At 39.3% G+C, this 13,926-nt stretch overlaps 1 protein-coding gene across 3 annotated transcripts in view; it reads right to left on the bottom strand.

Annotated features, from left to right (window-relative positions):
• The window catches only part of col8a2 (collagen, type VIII, alpha 2), a 58,984-nt gene extending 48,267 nt beyond the window's left edge, over nt 1-10,717 (bottom strand). The window contains exon 1 of one of the 3 annotated variants that reach the window (XM_057355620.1): nt 10,650-10,717. The gene's annotated coding sequence lies outside the window, so the exon portion shown is untranslated. Of the gene's footprint in view, nt 1-3,920; nt 4,572-10,649 lie in introns of those variants that run through there. The other 2 variants (XM_057355618.1, XM_057355619.1) reach the window with 2 other exon arrangements.
• Between the last annotated feature and the right edge of the window lie 3,209 nt (nt 10,718-13,926).

Here is a 13,926-nt window from a genome sequence, read left to right as displayed (position 1 = left end):
TTCCCTTGTATCAGTTTCTGGTTGCGCAGTCACCAGCAACTCTGCCCTCTAGTGGCACTACAGAATATACCTGTGTGAAGAGGGAAAACTGATCCTCTCACTAGTCAAGAACAGAGCTGTTGATGTAGTCTTGATGTACTCTGCAAATCTATATATAATGCAAAAATATATTATATTAAGTAAATGCACATGTGACTCAAATGTACATGTGACAGCACACAGCAATGAAAATACTCTTAATATTAATGTAGGCTATATATGGTTAATGAAACAGCCAAGAGGAATTAGAGATTTCATTGAAGAAACCGTTTAATTCTGCATCATTTTAATGATTAAAACAATTTCAACAAAGAGACTGCAAAAAAACTGAGGAATTCATGTGACAGTCAACTGCAAAGAGAAAACCTCATTAGAAAGTTAATATTGATAACAGTATCTATAACATTAGAAATACATTTCTGTTCACTACACTTTTTATTCGGAAATAAGGGTTAGCACATAGTTTAATCCACAGCATGTGCTTTCTCAAGAATAATGTCAAGATTTGGAAATGGGTAAAACCAACCATGCATATCCTCTCAGGGCACCTATTATAAGTACATTTAGCCTCACTTTTGCCTTTATTTTTAAGTTCTGTAAAATTGTATTTAAAATCATGTAAATACACGACTTACATAGACTGAAAGTACATGGTAAAGAGGTAAAGAGATGTGACTATTTGTGAGCACATTTTTTCTGCCTTGTTTACGAACACACATTAATTCCTTCACCTTTGGTGAGAGGCCACACATACAAGACATCACCCTCTCATAAACCCATTGTAAAAGTTTAAATCCATTGGTGTGTCCAACATTTACCATATGTCTCTCAATCTACAGTCCAGACCGAGTGTCCCTCACTGATTGAGCATGTGAAATGGGTTTCGAATTATTTCTCTCTGTTGTATGGTTAAAAAAGAGCTCAAATGGGAAATGAATGTGCACTAAGCCATTGCATGCAGAATAAAACGCTTTGCATTTTTATTTCTTTTATATCACCTCTCTACGGCACACATCAATGTTTAAATCCACCTCAACTGTAACTAGCGATATAAAGGAAAATAAAATATGGTTTTTAATGTCTCCCCCGAATGGACATCATTTCAACCTTTAATAGCTTATAAAGCAGATACAGTGAGGGAACACTGCCTGGAATTAACAAGGCAGATGGTTGGAGGGAGATTTCGCACTAGCACAACTAGTGGCCATTGATCGTGAATGGTCCATATAAAAGTCCCAGTCAGGCTAGTTAGAGTCGGAGTGAAATAAAAAGAGAAATGCGTTCGCTCAGCTTGGCACAGCCAGCCGGCATCATATATATCAACCAGAAGAGTTATTGCATATAACATTCCTCTGTTGTCTGATATCGATCACAAAATAAGACAAAAATAGACCTAAACAGTTTCAACAAATGAAATTTCCTAAATTACAACTAATAAGCTCTCCTTATTGTTCATAAACATTTACTCAGTAACTTTTAATCAAAGTCACTGAGTGCAGCTGTGACATGTCAGAGGGGACCTGGCCCTCCCGGCTGAGGCTGGTTTCCCCGAGTTTTTTTTCTCTATTTATTTTATTTATTTATTTTTCTCCGTGTTGGCTTGCTCACCGGGAGACTGCTTTTATTCAATATTATTTATTATAATGATCTTGCTTGCTCTATAAACACCATGCGCTGTGTTTATACTTAAAGTGCTATATAATAAAATTGAATTGAATTGATTTACTGGGCTATCTCAAAGAAGGGATACCATGGTTACAGCATGGCCGTGCCATCAAGGTTTCACAGTGCCAAAGTATTTGGCTATGTGCTTTGCCCAAAGGGGTCAGGGTTTGGCTGGTTGGCATGCTCTTGTGCAGTCGTGGCCTAATGGTTAGAGAAACGGACTCGTGACCAGAAGGTTGCCGGTTCGATTCTCAGGGCTGGCGGGTAACGACCGAGGTGCCCTTGAGCACGGCACCGTACCCCCACTTGCTCCCCGGGCGCTGCAGTGATAGCTTTCCACTGCTCCGGGTGTACGTGTGTCACCACTAGCTGTGCGTGTGTTCACTACTCTATGGATGGGTAAAAAGCAGAGGTCACATTTCGGGTATGGGTCACCATACCTGACAAATTGGTCACTTTCACTTTTTTAACTTCACTTTTCACTTTCAGGGATCAGAGAAGATCCCTGTCTGCGAAGTATCTCAGACCTCTCTGTTTCAGGCGGTCAGCTTTATACCACATCTCCGGGCTTGTGTAATGCAGTAGCATTCACACGCAGATTCACGGTCACGCTGAAACCGCCTCTCCCCCTGAAAACCATCATGTTGAGGCGCCAAACGTTTTTAGAGGAGAGCATGCCGTCTTTTCCAGACTAGGTCTGTTTCAGTTCTGTAGAAGCTGGGCCCCGCTACTCAGACGAGAAAAAAGTATTATTGAATAGTATTCCCCAGTGCTCTTGGTGAAGAATGTATTATGAAAGCACATTCCCCTCTCTCTCACAGCCCTCTCGCTCTCGCTCTCTGGTCTGAAATTAAAACTGCAGCATGGAGCTCATACCATGTGCCGCGGTTTATTAGGTGTAGAAAAGCTCACGCCTTACGTTTTAGACATTTTCTCTCTATAATATGATGAAACATCATACACTGGAGTTTTGGAAAGAGGGATGTGGTGCTGAGGATTTCATGTAAGAAAAGTGTGGAAGGCACATTCAATCCAGTTACACATATGGTTTTAAAGTCAACATTAAGTACAACCTATTTTACTTCCTTAATCTTTTGTATTTCTGAGTGAACCAAGTTTTGAGGATTTTTTTTAAGTGATAGTTTACCCCAAAATAAGAAGTCTGTCATCATTTATTTACTTTTGTCATTTAAAACCTGCATATGACTCGATGAAAAACAAATGAAGATATTTGAGAAATGTCTCAGTGGTTTGGTTACCATCATTCTTTAAAATATCGTCTTTTGTGTTCTGCAGAAGAAACTTAGACATACAGGTTTGGAATGACAAGAGGGTGAATAAATGATGACAGAATTTCATTTTGGGGTGAACTGTCCCTTTAAGAGAAGACTTTATTGACATGTATCGACATAATTGATTGAAATGAGGGAAGGTGTTTAAAATATAATAAATGAGATCTGAAAACAAAATCATGCATTTGAATAAAAATGACGTATTTAAAAGATTTTTGGGGGGTAAATTATTTAAAATAATGTTCAATGATATACATTATGAGCAGTATGACATTAAGAAAGTAAATAAGGTCATTTTAAATTTTACATCGACTTAAAATAAAAAAATAAAAAATAATTCTAACACACCCTCTGAAGTGTACTATTTCTGATAGAAATTCAAAAGGCATCACTTTTAGCGACTCAGAAGTGGGCGGAGACTTGAGAATCCAGTGGGCGGCCTAAATTAAGTGAGCGGTGCTGGAGTGCAACAGAGCGCAGACCAAACAGTCCCAGGTGTCAGTGAAAGTGGGTCTGCTATACAGTTATATAACTCTCTCCCTCTCTCATTTCACAACTTTAAAACAGCTGTGCGACTTCCTCACCAGAGTACCTGAACCACGCAACCTATACAACCTCAAGCACGCAGAGCGCACAACCAGCATCAACATAAATACAAGCCCCATCCATGCAGAAAATTTCACAGAGATTAATGACGACAGAACACTAAAACCATTTGCTAATCTGCAGAGTATTACTCTACCATTGTGTGAAGCAGAGCAGTGAGAATTATGTGGGTCTCATGCTTGAGATCTAAACTAGTCTGTTTTCTTTCACTATTGCATTTGGCTTCATCTTGTGGTGTACAGCTATGAGATATGAAAAACATTTTCAGCGTGCCCGCACCCTGAGGGAAGGAAAATAACTTTTTAGATATGAACTTACCTCACCCTTGTGCTTGAGGAAGAATCTCAGCTTAAACTTTCTCGGGCAGGTATTTCTGCAGGTGGATCTCTTCTTCAGACAACCATCCTTCACAACAAAGATGTCATGGAAGCCAAACCGAGAGGAAAGTCTTGGGTATGTCTTGGGACTTGGTCACAGTCATATATTGTTTACACCCAAAATAAAAAGTCAGATGAAAGAGAAAGCTGTAGTTCTCATTGGCAGGTGCCAGTGTGCTATTTTCTGTTATTGCTGAAAATTGTCCATTGAAAAGTCCATGTGCTGTTGCATTGAAGTGAAAAAGTCCTCTGGTGTTGGTCTCCAGGCTGGATACAAGCAGATTTCAGACGCACCTTCTGAATCTCTGTACACGCTCACGGGGTGGAAAGTAGGAGGGAGAGAGAGAGGAGGGAGAGAGAAGGAGGGAGAGAGAGGCAGGGTACTCGACCTCACTAAGCAGCGGCTCTTCTGACTTCAGGCAGGGAGAGGTCCTTCTTGGGCTTTTAACATGGGGCAAAGCACCTGGAAGCTCCAGTCTCCCTGGCTCTTTTCTTGATCCCTTGATTCTTGAGTCTTTTTTTCCAAGCAGAGAGAGATGATAGTTCCTCTGCTTCCCTCCATACAAAAAGCAATTGTCTGTGGCCAGGCAGAATAAGGAAAAGAGGATGGGGTGGGGTAGGTGGAGTAAAGGGTTGGATTTAAACCGTGCTGTTGCACCCCTCTCATGCATCGGACACCCCTCCTCTTTTCCCCAGTGACTATTTAAACCCTTGTTTTCCCACCTCCAATATAAACATCTGCAAACAAATGCTTGCACTCACACAAACACAAAAGTTCTTCCTTCCCAGAAACCACCTTTGGAAAATTCAGGCGTTTCTGGCACGGCCACAGTGCATCGATTTCACCTCAGCTCAAGCATTCTTTTACAAAACAGCTCGAATTTTCTTTTCTAAACGTTCCATTGCGATATTATAAGCACGTATGCACCACAAAGTACAGCGAAGGTCTGTTTTTGTCTAATCTTGATAGACTCTCAGTCAATTAAACCAATCAGTTTATGAGACTAGATTACATCTCTTGGCTGACTGATCGAGATCCCAAACCATTAAGAAATAGTTCTCAACAATAACCTTTCACATCTGAATCGGTATCACAACATGCACAAATGCTTAATTCAGAACGTGAAAAGCAGCAATTTAAGACTGTGATCAGAGATATACATTAGAACGGCTAATAGCCCACAATTACCCAATTCAAATTCATCTGAAATGATCTTCAAAAGTTATGCCGAGGGTGTGGAAGAACAAGTAACTTTAGGATTACTTTACAGGCTGTAGTGTTATCTGAAAATCAATTTCACATCATCAGTTAAGATAACACGTCGTGGCTCTCTCTGACTGATGCGTTAGCCAAATAACAAGCTTTTGCAAGATATACTTGTATAACAGGCTCATTCAGAGCCACATTGCACCAAAGGGCAACATATACAGACCTCCGCACACACTATTGATAATTTGCAACCCCAACCTTATCATAAATTCTAATCATAAACCACAAAATTAAATTGAGTGCACAATGAGAAATGTGGGGATTTGAAACTTCGGGTAGGGCCTGATTTGGATCGTGCCAGAGAGGCTAAACAACAAGCAGGGCATTGTGCTCACAGGGAGCTAGAGCTAAGACTAGCCACTGGATACCTTCTACCCACGCAGCTCTGACATGGTTGGATATTAGGTGCATTATTAGATGCTAATCTCAGTTTGTGCGTCCGCAAGTAACGGAACAGACAATAAACAAGCACGCAGTAAATTAGGTCTGTTTGCGTGCATTACGTTCCTGTGAAAGCCTTGAAAGTTTGATGCAAAGTTTTGGAAATTACACATTTGTGCTAATGGGTGACAAAAGCTGACAAAAAAGGCAAGGATGAAGAATTTCAGAAGGATACTTCCAATCTCATACAGAAAATAATATGGAAATTCTGTCTTTCAAGAAGGGTTGCCAGGCCGTGTAATTGGGAGACTTTTAAAACGCTACTACAGTTTTTTTCCCGCGGGTTATAGGTAGATCAATTTTGTCCATTAGCTATCATTCTTAAGGTAAGATTTGCGAATACAGAATTAATATTATATTGTGCTGGTTTTATTTTGCAGATTTGGCAACCCTGCTTCCCTCCTGGTAATGTGATCAATATCTGGATCATGATACAATAATATAATAAGTCTTTATGTTTGGTGTATTGTTCAATTATTCAAAATTAACCCATTTTTATTGTTACATTTACACATTTGTCAGATGTTTTAACAAAAGCAACTTAAACTGCATATAGTGTATACATTTCTTTTATCCTTAAGTGTGTTCCCTGGGATCAAACTCACAACCTTTGAGTTGCTAGCACAACACTCTACCACATGAGCTACAAGAAAAAAAAAGTTTGGTATCTTATGCCTGTATTTTTGATTGTACTGTATACAGCTTTGACAGGGCTAATGACATCTGCCAGGACCTAGAGCAGTTGCAACATACGAAAAACTTCAATAACACTGCCATTCTTAATCACCTGTACATTAACATTCTCATCAAGTAAAATGTTTACGCAAAACCACAAACTATATTTTCATTTCTATAATGTTCAATGCTCTCATGACTTCACTCGTTTCCTAATGCTGGGATAAACATAACCTATTGTGAACCTGTGTGATGTTGTTTGCTTCCTCTGTATCTTTCCTGATTAAAAGGAGCGGGGTTCGACTAAGCTCTCTTAGTTTTCATGACCAGGTGAAATGTTTCCTATGTGGACAGGCATATTTTCGTAATAAGCGCTCTCGTCAGTTGACCAGGAACTTTGAAGACCATCATTAGCCACAAATTCTAATAGCAATGGTTTCCATGTCCTTTGCTGGCTCGTTTGATCTATCCAAGCAATTTTCTCAAAGAGAGTCTCTCAGAGATGATCAGATATTGAAATGAAAATGAATAGTGCCTCTGCCTCGCAAAGAGAAAACAGACGGAGACAAGGGCCGCAGTTTCTCTCCTGAAAGAGGGGAGGAGATTATCTCAGCTGCTGATCACGCCATTAGCTCACGTACTGTAAATAGTCAAAGATCCTTCATTGAACCACTTATAGTCTAGACATGTTCATACCTATGGCCTGGAAAGTACAGTAGTTGTTTTGTTTAATAGATTACAACAAACTTGTAAGAAAATATTGAGAAAAGCCCATCCCATTTGGAGAATACTGAGCCCACTGTACAGTCAAGGTACAATCACCACTGTTTGTTGTCATTTGACCTCATTACCCATGAAACATCATCAACGTCAACACACATTGCGACAAAACGTCTTGTTTGCAATCAAGAGGGCCTACCAGCTTTAAGTGGAGAAACAGATGGGTTTTCCGGGCGTCGTCTTGGTGCCATTCACACCCCGGTGACAGGGTGTTTCTTTACTCACTTGGGTAGCAGCTCGCCACTGGGGCTCATTCACAAACCACCTCACCCCCGGAGCCGGCTGCTGACCTCACCGCCTCCTCCCTGCCTTTACAAGGTGAAACTAACCCATGGAAAACTCCTCCGGTAATAACTTTCCCTCGCCTTCACCCCTTTACGTTACGTGAGCGAAGTATATAAAAATAAACAACCGTCACCAATCTAAATGCCACACCATTGCATCAGAAAAGCTGTTTTGCTTTACACGCCTGCCAGAGGCTGAAAGTTAGCAGTGGCACCTGCAAAGGTTGACACCCCACCCAGAGCTGCAGTTTTTTGGGTCAGAGCTCATGTGTGAGCCTGTGTGTGTTGTACTGAAGGCCCTTGTATGTAGACATGTTTTGGGTGGAACCGGAGCACTTTCACAGTCCATTACCTCTCAGCATAGCCATTAGCAGAATCAAGATCCTGGAGAAACGAAAGGCGCCTCCGCACCACTAGAGGCACTAGTCAACCATAAAACAAATAGGTCTATAATTGAACACCTGGGCTGTGTCTGAAATTGTTCACTAATATAGTCCACTTGAAGGTGCGAATGAAAATGAATGTGTGCATTTGGACACGCTGAGTGCGTGCACCAACTGCCGAAATTTATTTAGCGCAAGCTTTACCGATGATGACCAGCAGCTAGCCATGAGTGTACATCGGTTGTACACTCATTATTGCGTTGCATCATGGGATTAAATGTGTGCTTAATTTTCTACAAATTCGGACATCACTAAAACTGGTTTCCCCCTTAAATAGTGCACTATATTAGGGTATAGGGGGGTTTTCCAGACACAGTCCTGTGCTCATTCGGCCACTCCTTTACTATTTCTATATGGCAAATGACATTTAGAGTCATCTATGGGAAGGAAATGAACGAAAATGAGTTAGCGATTTCAGACGCTGACGTATATTACATCAGTCAGACATAACTGTCGCTAACATTCATCATAAACATACTATAATGCATATATTGTATTGTAAAATGTGTAAATGTTCACTTTCTCACTGTTTGTCATATTTATTGATAATAAAGATAACAAAAACTGCTTATCATGTTAATTTACTATTATATTTATTCATATATTTAGTGAAAATGTAGTATATTTAAATAAAACACTACCATCAATTACATTCATTTAAGTATCTTTAATTAAAGTGCATTATATTTAAACAAAACACTACCACCGATCACATTAATTTAATTCACTTGGTAAATTTTTACAAAGTGGAAAATAACGATCAACAAGAATAAACTTGTGTGAATATACATTCACCAGTTCAGCTGACTCAGATGGCCATCTCGCATTGTATCAAAGGAAATAATGAGTATTTACAAAGATGTACACTGAAAATCAGAGTGCATTGTGGGTAAAATAAAGTTAAAGAATGAAATTGTTCATTCAGGTTTCGGACACCACTACAAAATGGCGGACACGCTATAAAGTGCACTATATAGGAGATAGGGAGCGGTTTGGGACACAGATCTGGAGGAAACTATCCCAAATCAATCCCTTTCATTTCAATGGCAGTCAATAAACTGTTTTTTTCCAGAGTTCTAGGAAAACATCAGGACAACTATGATTGGCTGAAGACATCAAATGAAGGTGCACAGTCTTCTTCACGAGTGACTAAGAGCTGTACAAAATATCTACTATAAAATGTATTGACACTTTACTTATTTCTTGTAAAAACGTCACAATACACCAAATACTTAGGATGGCCATTAATTAAAAAGATGGTTATTTAGAAGGTGTAGTTATAACATATACCAGCAGGGGCTAACCAGAAAACATGGTGCCCTTGATGGAACAAAAATACCAATGAATATTCATTGTAATTCAAAACATCAACAAAAAGGTTTTCTTAAAAATACAAAACGGAAGATAGAGAAGACTGTACAAATAAGGATCCTTTGAGGAGAAGTAATATGTGACAGCAAATGAACCTTGAATCTCTTTTCCTTTCTATCGCTACGCACTTGGCCCTGTTTCAGTGTTACTCATGTGATCCAAACCAACCTTTGTCTCCTGTAACCTTAAAGTGGAATGCCTGGCATCTGGTATCTGGTTGTGCTGGTAGAGGTGGACGAAGGAGGAGGGCTGGGGGAATAAACACTGGCCAGCCACAGAAACTGATTTAAGTTCTCAGAGAAGTTACTTTATATACAGCGTGCCTGCCAGGGCCCAGTTTGGCACGGGAGAAGAGAAGAACATCGCTCTGCCTGACCCATCTTGTACTTCAGTCATGTTTCCTCAAGGTAATTATTTTACATTGATAAAAGGAGCACTAAAGAGGTCGAGAGAGATTGAGGACAGAGGCAACACTGTTCTCTCTCTCTGGGTTAGAAGTGCACGATAGAGATTAGAAGAGCGGGCAGGTAAACTTCACTTCTGGCTGGATGAAAAAGAGGAAACAAGCGCTATGGCCAGATGACAGAAACCATTAGGGAATTCCTAACAAGGGAGGGAGCAGACGAAAGGAGAGTTTACATCATTGGACTGAAAGATTAGCTTTTTAGCAAATGGCAATATTAATTTCTGTTTGCCTTAATTTTCTATGCGATGCTTATAAGACCCTTGAGAACAAAAACAGTAACCCTTATGTTATGTTGAGATTTCCCCAGAGACACCAATGATGATCATTTAAAATTTTCGCATAATCATAGTTTTTTTCTGACATAAAATTGACAGAAACAACAAATAAAAACCATTGTGGAAAAATACAATAAAGGCCATGAAAACAGTCAACTGGCAGGAGTGTATTTCTATAATGTGTATGCTGTGCTAAAATTGATATTATTTATTCGTGTTTAATATCTATGCCCTCTGAGACCTCAAACAGATCTAACATATGTCATGTAAGACATGTCAACGTGTTTTCAAGTTGGACTTTATAATACGTCCCCATAAGATTTGAAGAAAGATGAAGTGCATTTTTCAACATTAAGTGTATTTTTCGAGCAATTAAAATTGTTTTGAGACACAAAGCAAAACGTGAGGGTTATTAGTTACATGATTCATGGGAGAGTGATGAGGGTGAGGAGTGAATAAATGGAAAATTACTTCACTTTTTTAAATCTTTTAAAAAAAATTATAATGATTGGCCACGACACAGAAAAACGTCTGACAGGCAGAGGCAGAAATACCTCTGCACACACTGGCACGCACAAAACCTGTAAATATCTGCTTGTGGCCGATAAGAGGTCCACTTTCAGTGATTGTTATCTCAGAGTATACAACTTTTTGCCGTTCCTTACCTCTCAAATGTTTATTCACGTGCGACAGGACGAGAACCGATGATTGGGATTGAAAGGGTTCAACCATTGAAAAAAATTATATTTACTTTGTTTTTCTTTAAAAAAATAATTTTCTATTTCCAGACCAGCAGGCGAGAGAGCAATTTCCTTCACAGCAGGGGCAACTAAATCCAAAAACCCAAACAATCATGTTAGAATAAATAGAGTAAACTCCCAGAGGGTTAAAAATCCCAGGCAGAACTCCAAATTCCTTACATGGAGGGATTTTAAGCGCCAAAGCTTTTATTTTCCTGCTCCTGATCAAACTTCCAAGTGTGGAGGATACAGAAAAGCACATTTTAGACTAGCCTTGTGGTTTGAACTCTGCACACAAGGGGGCAACATTTTTGAAACAGACATACAGTCAACTGCAATTCAAATTAATAAGAAGCATTCTGATGCTCAGGCAAACAACAACCAAAACAGTGAATTTACAATAAGATAATTTTGTTTCTCATACCAAGCCCATTCTTTGCATCATCCACTGAGATTCATTATTTATTAGAATGATCTTGCTTGGTCTATAAACACCATGCACTGTGCTGTGTTTTACCTTTCTGTGTTTTCAGTTTTTCTTATTTTCTCCTGTAAAGGTGCTTTGGAACAATGCACATTGTGAAAAGCGCTATATAAATAAATTGAATTGAGAAACTCTGTTTGAGCAGTAAATAAAAACAATCTTAGCAGTGCAATTCATCCTCTCGGCCATTCACTGACTGATTCGCTCATACAAACACTGAGCTCTGTGAATTTCAGTGTCCCAATTTGGATGACCCTGTGACCGCACCTTCCTGTAATGAGCCGTCAACACACATCCAAAGTGTGGCTGCCCCGTCCCACCTGGTTTCCTGAGAAACCCTGTGAATGTGGCTTGGCTTCAATGACAACAGGAATCCCTCCCTAAACAGCTGCTTCTACAAACGTCATAAATTGGTGATTTTTTATCTGCTGAATGAAAAGTCTTGTCTACCTTCACAATACTTTAACCAAATGGCTCTGAAACATCAGCACAAGCACAAACTATTACATTTTATTAGGGGAGATTAACACTTGGACACTTCATATTTTTTACCGATTGCATTTCTAACTGGTTGGATATGCACATTCCATTCACACCTCAGCACATAAATGCATTTCCGCAAAACGGACATGAATCCGACCCGCTATTCCCAAACTACGTGCAAAAATCACAAAGTTCACTTCCTTGACGCTAATGCAGGGCAGTGAGATTTTTGCTGTTGAAAGCTTAAGAGTTTCTGTTCAACAGATGGCAATTAGCATTCGAGTTTTGGAGAATCTCCATTATTGACTGTTCACTTATATGAGGCCTTCCAAACCTCCCGTTGATCACTTGGGGGACTCACAAACAGATGCATTTACACATGGCCAAATTGCATCTTGTACAGTATGCACCAGAAGTTAGAGTTACAGCTTTTCATGATCGGATTGGAATGTGATCAATAAAATCACAAAGTGACCAAGTGTAAATATCCTCTTAAAACATTTGCATTCAGAGCCATATAGACATACAGTATAATCTGAAACATACCCCTGGAGAAAAATTACTTAAATGCCTTACATTGGTATACATTTTAGACTTCTATTTCAGACAAAAATTGGAAACAGTCTGATGGCAGAAATATGGTATACTGTGTGTGTACTACTTGAAACAGGGACATTGAATAAACTTTGCCCTGTCAACACACATGTAAAGCCTATGGCAACAGACTGCAAATTATATTGGGAAAACGAGACAGACGTTGTGACATTTTTGAAAACAGAGAATTGGAAAATAGCCACACAAAGCAAAACACCAGCAGTCTGCTAGACTTTGAGAGCAGAGAAAGACATACCAGAAAAACAAAGGTTTCTACAGGCAAGCACTAAACATAAAAACCTCTTCAGACCACCCACGAGGTGACAAACTCACAAATGACCCAAACACAGACTGTCTGTGACCAGTAGAAATTTGCTGTGGGTTTACAAATGAAGGCATCACCCACAATGTAGGAGAGCAATGAAATTCATCTCAATTTGAGGTTTTAGGTTTAAGATTAAATTAGGAAGGTCTGACTCGTGCCACTTAGCAAATTAGTACCCAATGAAAACAGAAAGAATAGCTTTAGTCTTCATCTCATTATCTTGAATGTGAGAGACAGCACGCTGGTCTATGAAATGTCAAAGAAACATACACCTGGGACTATTTTTTTATTATTAAATATTATTTTTAATGAGCTCATTTATGCAAAAGCTACAGTATCTGGGACCTATTCCAGAATTGTATATGTACTTCAGATTTTTACAATCTGTTATCAGTTGGCCATTATTTGATTTACTCCGGGTATTTTATTTAAAAAGGATAGACACATTTTAGATTTATCAAATACATTTGTCGTGCCAAAAAAATCTGTCAATGCTATCAAACACTGTCAACCAATTTTGTTATGACTGCATCTGCAAACTAAAATGATCAGGAGTCACATATTTCAACTACTGTCAGAATTCAACAATTTGTTGGTAAATGCGTGCAAATGTTTTGTTTAAAGGTCCAGTGTATGATGGCTCACTCCACCCCTCCCTCCTCCCGTTTGAAGCACTACAGAGACTGACACAGGACAAAGGTGTCGTCACGTTTTCGATACTTTGCCGAAGGCAATAAAGTATTTACTAACACGCTCTGTAGAGCAGTTTGTCTGTTTAGGGCTACTGGAACAACATGGTGAATTCCATGCAAGCGGACCCGCTGTGTATGTAGATAGAAATAGCTCATTCTAAGGTCATAAAAAAACATAACACTTCATTATGTAAGGTCTTTATACACCTTTGAAGACATAGTTTTTTGTTCATGTTTATTATATTGCATTTCTGTCAAGATCCTCCAAAAAAATTACACATTGGACCCTTAATGTATGATGTTATGACATGGAAGCAGTGCAATAACTAACCAACTCAAACAACCACATGAATATTTGTGGTAGTCGACGGTCAGGGATGTAGGCAGTGAGTCAAAAATCAAAAACATTTTAGCCATTGTCAAAACCCAAAAGATGGTCATCTTCGATGTGGCTTAGTATGGTCACAATTTGCAGAAAGGTAAATATATGCTCACAATTCTGACCAGTTTCTGGAAGTCCCTGACTGTTATTCAAGATCTTATCTGTAGCCAGTACCTCACCCGCTGACAAGGCCATATGTCAAACATCTGACATTATTGATGCCAGGAATCCAGAAGTGATCT

Source organism: Triplophysa rosa, linkage group LG16 (assembly GCF_024868665.1).
Source record: "Triplophysa rosa linkage group LG16, Trosa_1v2, whole genome shotgun sequence".
NCBI lineage: Eukaryota > Metazoa > Chordata > Actinopteri > Cypriniformes > Nemacheilidae > Triplophysa > Triplophysa rosa.
This window is presented reverse-complemented; position numbering and strand designations above follow the sequence as displayed.